The 13,393-nt window shown below is 38.7% G+C and overlaps 1 protein-coding gene across 4 annotated transcripts in view; it reads right to left on the minus strand.

Annotated features, from left to right (window-relative positions):
• Window positions 1-13,393, minus strand: part of NRG1 (neuregulin 1) — a gene marked incomplete at its 3' end in the record, with an annotated part of 1,102,492 nt that overhangs the window by 577,702 nt on the left and 511,397 nt on the right. The window lies entirely within an intron of this gene.

Raw genomic sequence — 13,393 nt, forward strand, 5'->3', positions numbered from 1 at the left:
GTTAGATGGGAGACTACTCCTGAGGGAAACTCCACTTGTTTCAGAATAGGGCACACCATCTGTCAAGCAATCTAGAATGTTCAACAAAAGTTAATCAGTTCCTCAAAAAAGGTTCAAATTCTGTACAAAAGATTTGGGAAAATTTCAGTCACCAGTACCCCAATTCTATGAATTTCCTGACACCCCAATACAGTCCCGTGCCCAATACATTTCCTTTCCCCTGTATACACAAATGCTTCTCACTGGAGAGAATGATGCACCTAGGGCCACTCCGTAAGAATTGCAACATGCATGTTCCAAAGGAGACAGCAGAGGCTGGTGTTGACTGGGCTCTGGGTCTCATGAGACCACACGTTTCCTTTCTTTGGGGACCAACAAATCTGTCTGGCCCACCCACCATGCTCCAGCCAAAATTCTTGCCAGAAAAAGGAGAAAGAGGTTTAAAAGTAAAGTATAGAGGGAGAGAAGGAAATTACTGTTTACCTTTCTATATGCACCACACATCTTGCTAGGCATATAATTCTCTTACAAAATTCTCATGATAATTTCTCAGTCTCCTACCCCCCGCTTTCTTTGCCACATATTTTTTATGGTGTTTTCTTTTCTCAGCCAGTTTTTTTAGAGAAATTGAAAGTTATTCTATACAACTTTAAAGCTTACTTCGACTAACTTGATGGAAGAAGCATCAAATGACATTGTTTTGGAGAAAACAAATAGATGGTAACAAATAGATGGTAAACAAACATTTCTGTACAAAAAAAAAAAAAATTTCCACCAAATCATGAAGCTTAAGCATGGCTTTCACCATTCCTTTGCTAATAGTGCCAAACAATTAAGATTCAAGGAATGATTAACTTCGTGATGAATTAAAGGTTTCAAAATTTTTGTGGCAATCTTCTTGAGGGAAAATCTTTCTAACATATTTATGTCTGTATTACTGACAGTCTGCTAAACTTTGGGTTTATCATTTTGAATATTATTTTAATGCAGATGAGGAGGATCCAGGAGACCAGACCTAATTCCATGATAAACTTTGAAATCTAAGATTATGATTAAGCCTCATTTGAGTTTTATCAAAGGCTTTTCCCTAAGGGAAGTGAAACCATTAAAGCTTGTCAGTAGGGAATTATGCTTCCTTTCTGAACTGAGTACTGGACTCAGGGAACAAAAACTTGGATTTAAGATTAATTGGGACTGTGTTAATATGTATTTATGGGAAACATAATTCTTATATGTTTATATGAACACCTTATTTTGAAGAAAAGAATATTTTAATCAGTGAAGAATGTTATCATCCTCTGCCTATTAAGGCAGAGGAAAGTAGAAGTAAATACTTAGCAGGTTCTCATTCTATTATCCCAGAATACAAGAAAGCAATTTGTGCCCCCCACCTTTTAAATCTTTTTTTTCTGGGAAGTTTCTATTTGTACCTTTCTGGGCCAGTCATTAGATATAACAAAAAGCAGGGTAGAAGGAAAAATTGAGACTTTGATTGAATTTGGTTATGTCTAAACCTTGGATTTTTCCACCTGGCTGGCTAAGCCAAGCGTCTCCATGAAGAGGCTATAAAACCCCAGTCAGACAGGCGATTGGCAGCCTTACTCTGCTACCTCTGACATGCCAACAGAGAGAAATGGAAGATGGAAGAATGGAAATCAGTGTGAACAAGGGCAGGACTTTTCACTCAAACTTCAAATTCTGTTTCAAAAACTAACACATACACATATGAACATCAAACCCTAATAATAAACTTAGAAAACAGAACTGAGGGAAGAAAATAGGCAACATGGAATACAGTGGTCATCTAAGAATCTGCTATAATTATTACAATCTTTGCAGTTGTGATCATGAACCCAGATAAAGTGTAATGTCCTTATTTTAGCAGGCATTTTCTGCTGGATCGACCCCAGCTTGGCATTTTTACCCAGTCCCTGCTGTATCAGATATGGTACAGAACATTCTGAACAAAGTCTTGGCCCCCAAGTAGGTGAGTCCCAAGAAGAATGTCCCAGGTTCTAGGGCCATTTGTGCTCTGGAAACTCAAGGGCTTACAAGCACATTCTACCAGAGATGTAATTAGTTCTATTTTAATAGAAAAAAATGAAAGGAAAGAAAATGTAGGAAGAGACCTAGAGTTACTTCACTTTTTGTTTCCCAAAATATGATAAAATCTCATACCAGAAGTAAGCAATTTCAACCTAGTTGAAAGTCAGATATCTTTTACACCTTTACTATAATTCAATTAAAAATATTCATTTAATATTCAGAAGACACAGATATAAGCAAACACAGATGCTCATGAAATGATAACGTGGCATGTGCATGTGTGCACGAATGTGTGTATCTCAGTGGGTATGATCTATTCACTTGGGAAAAGAGAAGCCAACTGCAGTGTGTAAGGAATGCTGTGAAGTATAAATTTTAAGCAGTGACCAGGGTCAAGTAATCACTCTAACTGTTCCTCACATTTCATCACATTGTCTGTGTTGACCCAGAGAAGTCCCTAGAGAAGCATTATTGTCCAGTATTTGATGTAGAACCCAGTTCTTGCCATGATAATTCATTTCAACTCAATGAGGTGCTGAGAGCGTGGTATGTGTTAGGCACAGTGGAAATACAGGGGAATAGCAGTAAATCAGGCAAATATGGTCCCTGCCTCCATGGAGCTTATAATCTGAGGAAGAACAGGCATTTCTTGTATGTTTCCATTATTCTAGCTGTTAATGCTATGTAACTACAGAATAATCCAGCACTGAGAGAATTTTAGTCTTAATTGACTCTGATTTATTCATATGCCATATGTTATATGATTAGTAAAAAAATCCAGAAACATTAGAACAGAGACAACTCCTTTTGAAAACAAAAAAATATTTCCTCCTAAAAAGTCATCACAGCCTGGACTCTAGACTTGGACCATCTGTTCTGTGATCTGCCTAATCAGAGGTAGTAGTAGGCAAGTCACACGGCATCCGTTGTCCTAAATCTGGCTGAGGCCACAACTCAGAGGCCAGTAGATCAGCTGACTCAGCTACTGACCGACATCTGAGAGTCCACATGTCATGTATGATAGTAAGGTACCTCTGTCTGGGGCCTTAAATGATATGACAAAGGAAGTAACGTGGCTTTGGTTTGTTTCATATATTCCATACCAAACTCTTAAGATACATATAGAATTTTGTTTTAAGCCCAAGATAGACATAGATATATGTTTGGAAACCTGATCCATATTCTAACACATGCCTGATATAATTCTGTATTCTGCATATGTGTTAGCTCTATTTTAAAAACATTTATTTCTTTCTCAGAGGCCAAATTCTCATATTATCTCATTTGTCTAATGAATAATTTATAAGTGCAAGGAAAAAAAAAAAACAGAAAACAAAACAACACAAAAAAACACCAGGATTTTCTTTTGCTCTGTGCTATAATACAGTGTATGGGGGGGGGGGGAGTTAAGTGACTCTCAATAGCATTTAATCCTCTAGCCTCTTCCAATTTGCTAGGCAGATTTTCTCCAGACCAGTAGCTAGTGTTCCTCAGCCAGGAAAGAGAAATTCTCTCTACTAAATATGTGTTTAGAAATCTGATGCCTGTAGATTTGGACTATTTGTGGTCTCTGAAGGTCAATGACACATGAGAGAAGGAATGGTCATGCCTAATATTGATTTTCAAAAGCCAAGTACTCTGAAGGGCTCTTTAGAGAGATTACACAGCCTAGGAAGTCTAAGAACTAATACGGCAAAACTATCACCCCTTACACCACAAGGATAGCCAATTCACCCTCTCTGGAAATAATAAACAACCAGGATAATACATACACATTCAAGATCCTTTCATCATGTTCAGGCAATGGTCATTAGGACTTCAAGATGATAAGATGATCTGGTCAAATAGACCTATGGGATATCCACCCATTTCAGTCAAAGAATGCCTCAGGTCAGGCAACATAAGGCTTCTGGGGTGTTAGGCGCAGGAAAGCTATAAGTTTCTTTACATTAAACTTTGTTTTCATGCAGTGCAAACAGACACCTAATAGCTGGTTTGATCCCCTGCCCAGGAAACTGATGGAAGAAGACAACCACTTTCAGGGATGGCAACAGAGTCCAGAGACTTCATGCAGAGCTAAAGATTACTAGCAAAACTCCAGCAGTGGGAAATTCCCTCAACAGATTTTTTTCAACACTGAGAAAATTAGCCATCCTTTATTTTCACATTGGAAAAGCAAAGAGTTCGATTAGCTGGAGTTATAAAAGTTTCTTGTTTGTTAGGAAGCCCTTGAGCTCGAGCTGGGCAAGATTCTGGCCCAAGTCTTCATGGAACAAATGAAATGTTTATGCTGATCTTTAGCCAGAAGGCACAGTTGTCAATATTCAGTGATTAGTGGAAAAGTTATGTCTAGTTTGGATATGGGGGTATATATTCATATAGACATTATATATATGCTAAATTTAGGCAACTACCTCATATCTGATTTTATATCTGCAGACATAAGCTGGATAAATGATTCCTTCAAAAGGGACAATTGCAAAAGGTTTCCCTGGCCACAATTTCACTTCAGAAATAAAAGAAAGTGGAGAAACATGGTTTATGTCTCCTCAAGGTTATTAGTAGTTCTTTTTTTTTTAAGAATATCATTTATTTATTTATTTGAAAGACAAAGATCACAAGTAGGCAGAGAGGCAGGCAGGGGGATGGGGGTGGGAAGTAGGCTCCCCGCTGAGCAGAGAGCCCAATGCGGGGCTCGATCCCAGGACCCTGAGATCATGACCTGAGCCAAAGGCAGAGCCTTAACCCACTGAGCCACCCAGGTGCCCCATGGTTATTAGTAGTTCTTAATGAAAAGTATCGGCTAACTTATTGTTAAAATTTCCGTAGTTGATGCTAACAATGCCAAGGAGTTACAGGAAAGTCTATATGGAGTCTGAATTCCTCTGTCATATACAATGTCTACTTTATCTCTTCTTGGTGGCTTGTTGCTGGCCTGGTACCACATTCCTAGACCTTGTCCTCGAATGGCCCACTGAACTTCCTGAGTCCCTATTTTACTTATTTACCAATCAATCAATATTTACCAATCAATTTTTGATCCCTCTGTAAAGTCCCTTAAGGATTACATGAGAAGAAAATATAGGTTTCCTGTTCTGAAAGAGTTTAAGATATTAATTAGATGGGCTTGATTGGTACCAAGGATCAGAATAAAATAATCAACAGAGAAAGAAAGAGAGATAGAAGATGCATAAACTCTTAGGCTCATAAGAACAGAAGTTCAAACTGACTTCAGAAAAAGGAGATGTGAGGCTGACCAGAAGTCAATGGAGGTGGAAGTAATGGGGCTCCAGTGGTGCTTGGAAGTATTCGATCATCTAGAAAGGAGAAGGGAGAGCATTCCAGGATCTTAGAAAAACATGAGCAATGAAGAGAAATGGGTTGACAGGAAGAATTTCTGCGTGAAACAAAGAGAGGATTTATACTATAGAACAGGAGAAATAAAGTTAGGTGGGAAGGATTCAGATGACCACAAGGTGATCAATAATCAATGATCATAGGATCACTGGCTGTTGATTGAGTCTTTGCATGAAGGAAACAAATGATACACCACTGCCTAACCACCTCACAGACATTAAACAGACATCTCAGTATGGATGACAGAAATCCATCTACATGAAGAATTAACCTGACCTTCATGGTTGTTGATACAGATTCCAGAATAGTAGCCTTCAAGTAATTCCTTTCTGATGCAAGGGACTATTCCCTGACAGGAATAGTCATTGGCCTTGGGTCTCTGAGGCACTTATTGGCTGAGATGCTATGCCATACAGATAGAGAAGCATTACTACTCTATTGCACTAAGGGCCATGAAACTTACAGCTACTGCATCCTCGAGGCCATGATGCAATGCATCCTGGCTACAGACAAATGCAAATACCTCAGACAGGACACGTTAGAACCCTCTCTCAGAAGATACTTATTACCTCCAAAGTAAGCTACAGCAATCTTGTTGCCAAGACTTCATCATGCATTATCCATATGGTATAAATATGCATTCTCATCTTGCTATTTGCAACTCTTACCTTTTTAAAGTTAAGTATACACATTTGTATACTTCCAAAAAAACCCTTGATGTACATATTAACATGCCTACTATAGCTGGCCCCTACATTTTATACAAAGAATACGTCATATATTTCTATAATCTGTACACATGTGACAGTGATGTTTCTTTTTAACATTTATTACTTTGTCAGAGGCCAAAGGCTTATAATATCTCACTTCGTTTCATGATAATTTATGATTTGTCAAGTAAAACACGAGTTCTTTTCCATTTTTGTTTCATGACTGTGGGAAGAGAAGAAATTACTTGGTGCTTCTCTCTTCCATTCCATGCTCTGTTCATTAAACAGATTTCTTCCTCAGGCTCTTTCAGTTTGACACCCTGGGGAATAGGAGGGGAAGGGTAGGGGTCAGTAAGACTTTCTTCAGAGACATTTATGCCTGACCTTGAATGATGAGTACAGTTTCATCAGTGGAAATGGGAACATTTTAGAGGGAACATTTTATCCCAAGACACAGAATTATGAGAGGGCTATGTTCCAGAAAACTCAACTCTTGGTGTATGCCTAGAGAAGGAATGAGTGGAGAATGGGGAAAGATGTGGTCAGAATGGTTGCTTGGGATCAAACTATGAAACTTTCTTTTATACCATGCTAAAAGCAAAATGTTTAGTTTAGTATTAGTTTAGTTTTAGTTTAGTTTTGCTCTTTTGAAAAATTGCCTGCCTGAAGTTTAAGGAAGGAAATAAGATAAAGAAAAATGGGTTCAAACATCTTACATTAAAAATTGTGAGTCTCCCACCAGGCGTGACCTTGAGCTTGCTGGTACTCTGAGCCAGCAGAATCATGCGTACCAGTGGGCTGTGGTTACTCATTCAGGCCTGGAGGAGGGTGAAAGCTGTGTTGTGATTGACAGGACATCCTCAAACTTGCATTTTATAAGGAAAATGTTTTGCTTGTATTCCCCTGCCTTAGGGACCCCATGCTGAGCTTTAGCTGTTTGTCTTTTTTGGGTGTTGGGCTTAAATGAGGCCCCCCATAGAGAGTGCAGACACATTCTGTCCTCAGAGCAACAATTACATATTCTATTTATTCCATTGGTACATTGCCCCTGAAGCTTAAATCCACTGACTATTGTCATAACTGACGCTAGTGGCTGCCGTCAGGCTCTGCCAAGTCAGGCGTAGTTGCTGAATATGAAGAGAAGACAAGCAAGGGGTGGGAGGAAAGAGAACTTTAAAGGAGCTTTCTGGCCCTTCTCTTTCTTCCAAAAGGCCACTGAACGTTCTTCCACAATATGTAAAGTCTCTACTGTCTACTTCCAGATCCTTCAACATTGAAAGAACCCCAGCAAACACAGGATCCACTTCAGGTATCCAACAAACCTAAGCAAACTTCAAATATTAATATAAAGCCGTTTCTTGGCAAAAGAACCACATATAAAATACACACTTAGGAATGAGTGAGAGGATTCAGACTAGAAATGGAATAAATATTTACTGGCCTGTAGCAGCATGGAGTCTATCCGAAGGCAAGGAAAGCAATTTCCTGGTACCCAAATGGAGACAGCCCACCAGAACTGGGGAGAAGAAGATGTCTGTGTACATCAGGGGCTCCCACGGTAAGAGGAAGTGCAGCAGAAGTAGTAAAGCCCAGAACCAGAGGCTGGATCTATGCAGGGCTCTCCCTTTGTACAGCTCTCTGTAGATGAAACAGATTGCCAAGTACTTGGAAGCCCTCAGTCCATTATATATGCATGCAAGTGTGCATACACGCAGAGACAATATCATTTCCACTAAATTGCTTTATAGACAAATATCTTCTTAACTACTCTATGGGGATAATATCCTTGTATTATAAAGAGAGAAACTAACAACCAAGTGGTAAAGAAACTTCTCTCAATTCAATTAAAAATTTATGATAAAACCTCAGGGTCATGAGATTCAGCCCTGCGTTGGGCTCCATAGGGGCTCTGCTTCAATTTTTCTCCCTCTGCATCTACCTCCACTCATGCTTGCTCTCACTCTCGCTCTCTCTCAAATAAATAAATCCTTAAAAAGTTATAAAACATTTAAAAACCTAAAAAAATTGTGAAAGAAATCATGTAAAAAATATGTTAAAAAACATGTTGACTGATTTTCAACCTAATAAATCAGAGATACATTACATGTCTCTGTAATATGCAATTACCTCTTTATGTGCTCTGAAAATGAATGATATTCTATTAACTATTATTATTAATTAAGTGTAGCTCATGATCTGTGGTTTAGTCAAGTACTATTAATACTAAGGTATCACATAAGGCCTGATTTATTAATATGAATTATGTCATCTAAGCATAAGAATATACGAGAATATAAAAGCATAACTACAAAAGAAAATTTGGTTGTGACAAATGATTGAGTAAAGTATTTACCATTTTGGTGCCTCTCTGAAATATCTAAATGTTCTGATACAATCATCAGCACTTGGCACATGGCAATGTTTAAATATGTGTCTTCCTGGGTCTGCATACTCCAGTAGTGGGAGACTCTATTCAAAATGAGCTATGAGATCATGCAGTAAGCCATTCATATTAAATCCTTAACAGATAAACCCATCTACCTGCATCTACATCAAAACCACTGAACGTTGCAGGAGAAAAACACATTACCATAACCACCAACCTCAAGTAGATAATCAAAACTATTTACCACCTTGAAGAACCATGAAGAACCTGAAAAGTTATCCTCTTCTCCTTGCAAAGTTAATCTATCACTATTTCACTGATACTGGCAGGAGATGTGAGACATCAGGGTCAGAGACCAAGGACAATAGCACATATTAAGACAATAGCAACAGTCAGGGTGTCAGCATTTGTGTGGGTTCAAAAGAGCCAGGTGACATCTGCACACGCAAGTGAGTTGCTTTACTGAAGAGACATCGTGTGCTTAGGGAACCTGGATATTTTATAATAGGCAGTCAGCCTGTCAGACCATTGCCCCAGAGGGAGACATTCTTCTTGCACTGAACAGTAAACAGACCTGCCCCTTGCTCTGGAGAGAGACAGTATCAATCTCCCAGGATTGTTCACAATATAGTCTTGGGGGAAAAAAAAAAAGTTCCACAACCAAGGAGTCAGCTACTCAGACTGTAAGATGAGCAAAAATGAAAAAGTCCCATGGAGAACCATCTCCCCAAACCACCCTACTCTGTTCTGTTTGATTACTCACTCTCCTAAATGACTACTTCAATCTCTTTCTCCCCAGACATCCTAAAGACCACTGTCATATGGCAGATCTTATGTTCCTTGGTTTTCTTCTAGCTCACTTTTGCTCCTTTTCAGTTTCTTCTGCTGGCTTCTCTTTCTCAGTGTATCTGCTAATGTGAGAGGGCTCTTGGGATCCTTTCTCCTTCCCATCTGCTATGAACTGAATTGAGCCCCTCAAGATGTACATGTTGAAGTCTTAGCCTACAATGTGACAGTATTTGGAGATGGGGACTTTTGGAGGTTATTAAGTTTGGATAAGATCATGAGGACCCTCATAGGATTGGTGCCTTTATAAGAAAAAATACAAAAGAGCTTGCTTCCTCTCTCTCTCTACTCCACACACATGCACTGAGGAAAAGCCATGTGAGGACACAGCAAGAAGGCAGCTGTCTAAACCCAATAAGAAAGCTCTCAATAGACAAAATGACCCTGCTGGTGCCTTGATCTTGATCTTCCAGTCTCCCAACTTATGAGAAATAAATTCCTGCTCTTTAAACCACCCATGCAATAGTACTTTTTTATGGCTGCCCAAGCTAAGACACTACTATCTATGAGTACTCATGCAGACTTCTGGCTTTAAACACTATTTATATGTTACAGGCACACAAAACTCCATCTCCATTCCCAGTCTCTCCTATGAAACAAAGATTTGTATATAACTGCCAATTTGACATTTCCACTTAAATATTTAATATACATCTCAAAATGTAAACACAGCCACAAAAGGATGAATAATTTCACCTTCCAATTCTATTCTTCTCTCGATCTTGCCCATCTTAGTAAATGTCAACACCATCTACTCACTCAGACTGAAAATTCTGGAGTCACACAATTCTGTATTTCCTTTGCTCCAGTCCTGCTTAAGACAGTTCATCAGCAGATCTTGCCCCTCTGTCCAACATGTTGAGGACCTCCTCTGCATCTCTACTACCACCACCATAACTAAGCCACCACCACCTTCCGCCAGGACTACTGTAATGGTTTTCTAACTGGTCTCCTAACTGGTTTCTATCCTTTTCGTACATAATCCATTTCTACACAACAATTATAGAATAGTCTAAAAATTTAAATTTTTATTCAAATAATTCCTCCCCAACTCTCATTACTCCCCAACAGTATCCCCTCCAATGAGTTTTTGCATTTACAATTAAATGCAAACTCCTTAGCCAATCTATAAAGCCCCACGATCTGGCCCTTCCTCCCTCTTCAAACTTATATTGTACGAGCTAGTTCCTCACCCTTTATCCTCCAACCTGTGGTCTATTCAAGAAACAGAAAGAAGGTTATGCCATATCCTCAGGGTCATCAAGTTAGATGTTTGCCATCCCTGAAATTCCACCCCCCTCCTCCTGATCTTCACATGGATAGTTCTTCCTTGTCATTCAGATCTCGCTTTAAATTCATTTCATTCTCAAATGCTCAATCTAATACTGTAATCTAGTTATTCTCAGGTCACATCATCCTATTTTAACTGTCTACATAATATTTCTTTTATGTATGAGTTTAGTATCATGAAAGTAAACTCCTTGGTAATGAGGAGCTCTTGTAGATATCTTGCTTATTCTGGTATTGCCCTTATTTCAATAGTATTTGGAACAGCAAGTATATTTTTAAAAAATGGATAAATGGATGGATGCATAAAGGAATAAATAAATAACATGTGTAGGGATTGGCAGGGGTGGGAATTCCTTGGAGAACAACACAGGTAATTAAAGCAATAAGACCCTCTCATTATCTTTTGGCACAATTTGACTGGTCCACATACGTAGTAGGTATTCAGGCATCTGGAGGCCTTTATTTTGAAGATGAACTAATTTTATATATATATATATATAATATTCATATAATATATATAAATATAAATATATATATATATATATATTTGCCTATAAAGAACTTTTAAACCACTTCTAAGTAAACATAGTTTCTAAGCCTCCTAAATAATAAGTCATTATACCTAAAATCAAACAATGTTATGGAAAAAATGCACAGACTTGAGTTTGCTATTTTATCTTTTAAATTAATTAGTTCATGTATTTACTTTTAAAACTGTTTTGAGTATGTCTTATGTGTAGTCACTACATAGAAACAGATTTTGACAGTCAGCAGGACAGAAAAGGGATTCTTCTCTTCCTAGAACTTATAAGTAACAAGATACAGCATGCAGAACCAACCACCTAGAGCTGGGCACAGCTCCTTGTTAGAGTATGAGATTCTTTTATCTTGTTTTCTGATTTTTTAATTGACAAAGCTACACTCACTAGCTAGTACATGTTTTACAGATACATATATGTATTTCCTCACAGATATCTATATCTATATATCTCTGAGAGAGAAAGAGATCTATAGAATAATCTCTTGGGGGTGCCTAGGTGGCTCAGTGGGTTAGGCCTCTACTTTTGGCTCGGGTAGGTCATGATCTCAGGGTCCTGGAATCAAACCCCGCATCGGGCTCTCTGCTCAGCAGGGAGCCTGCTTCCCCTTCTCTCTCTCTGCCTGCCTCTCTGCCTAGTTGTGATCTCTCTCTCGCAAATAAATAAATAAAATCTTAAAAAAAAAAAGTGTTACAGAATAATCCCTTGAAAAATTGTGTTTTAGACCCATAAAAAATTAAAAATCTGTGTTTTAACCCAATTTTGAATAGTCTATGAACATATCGAAGAAATTGCCATTATTTAATTTCTAGCCTGCCATTGTACTGCCTTGAGAAAAACTTTTAATAGACTGCTGCCTCAATTTTTTAATCAGGAAAACATATTAGCAAAACAAACACCTCATTTTCAAACCAACAGGAGATGATACAATAAATATAAAATGTTTGGTCTTTTCACAAATCTAGTTTTATACAATATCCCCTAAATTGTATCATGAATACTTATTATTATCTCTTTAGGAAAGAAGGAAAATATTTCTAGGAAGCAACAACACTGAGGCATTAAAAACCAATAGCTATTTGAATTGCGTATTCTCAAGTCATATTAGTTAAACCACATGGGGTCCTATCACTGCTATCTTCCTTGTAACATCTTATATGGCCCTAATGATATGTAATGGGGGGAAAAAATCACCTTCAAGTTGGTCATGATGGGAGTATTTAGAGCTCAAAATTTGGTAAACTCTAGAAATCAAGGTTTTCCGTCTACTCAATCTTTTTTTCCTTCCCATCTGAGCCGGATGTTACACTAGTACGCCACTGATTCTACTCCACTGATGCATGCAAACCCCTTCTCCCACCATTAGAAGCACATGTGCACACGTCACTGGGAGCCCTTGGGGAATGACATTGGAACAATGTCTCAGATAGGTCTGAATATGAGAGACGTTCTGGGATGGAATCATACACCTTTAATGAAACCTCGCTTGTAGAACAGATTCTTCATAATGAGAGAAAGAAGTAAAGGAAGGTAGGGAGTGGTAGGACGGGGAGGAGAGGAAGGGAGGAAGAGGAGGGAAAGAAGGGAAGGGGGGGAGGAGGGGAGGGGAGGGGGGGAGGAGGGGAGGGGAGAGGGAGGGAGGAAAGGAAGGGAAAGAAGGGAAGGGGGGGAGGGGGGCAGGGGGGAAGGAGGGGAGGGGAGGGCAGAGGGAGGGAGGAAAGGAAGGGAGGGAGGAAGGAGAAAGAGGAAAATGGAAGGGAGGGTGGGAGGGAGAAAAATCTACTTCTTTCCTAAAATTGTCTTTCTATTTCTCAATTACATAACCCTAGAATCTGACAGTATTATAAGCCTGTAAAACTCCCTTAGCTGTAAAGATGGTTGATTAAACTGCATTCCTGTTAATTAAAATAAAAGATAGTTTTAAGTGAACATAGAAAACAAATTCTCTATTTGAAAGAGCACTGGTGCATAGATTTGAATATTACACTCTATAAAGACAGCCCATTGTGCTAATAGCAAAGCAGTGAACATTACATTATCTCTGATGGGTCCTTCCATCCATTCACACACAAACACAATCATTTATCACAAAGACCCACTTCCACACAGCCCTTAGCCAGAGAATGGGGACAGGACTTACTGGCTAGGAAACAGAAAGCACATCTAAACATTTGTTATTATCTTAAAATTACGGAGCCTCTTAAAATTATGGGCCCAGG

Source organism: Mustela nivalis, assembly GCF_964662115.1.
Source record: "Mustela nivalis genome assembly, chromosome: 20".
NCBI classification, from domain to species: Eukaryota; Metazoa; Chordata; class Mammalia; order Carnivora; family Mustelidae; genus Mustela; species Mustela nivalis.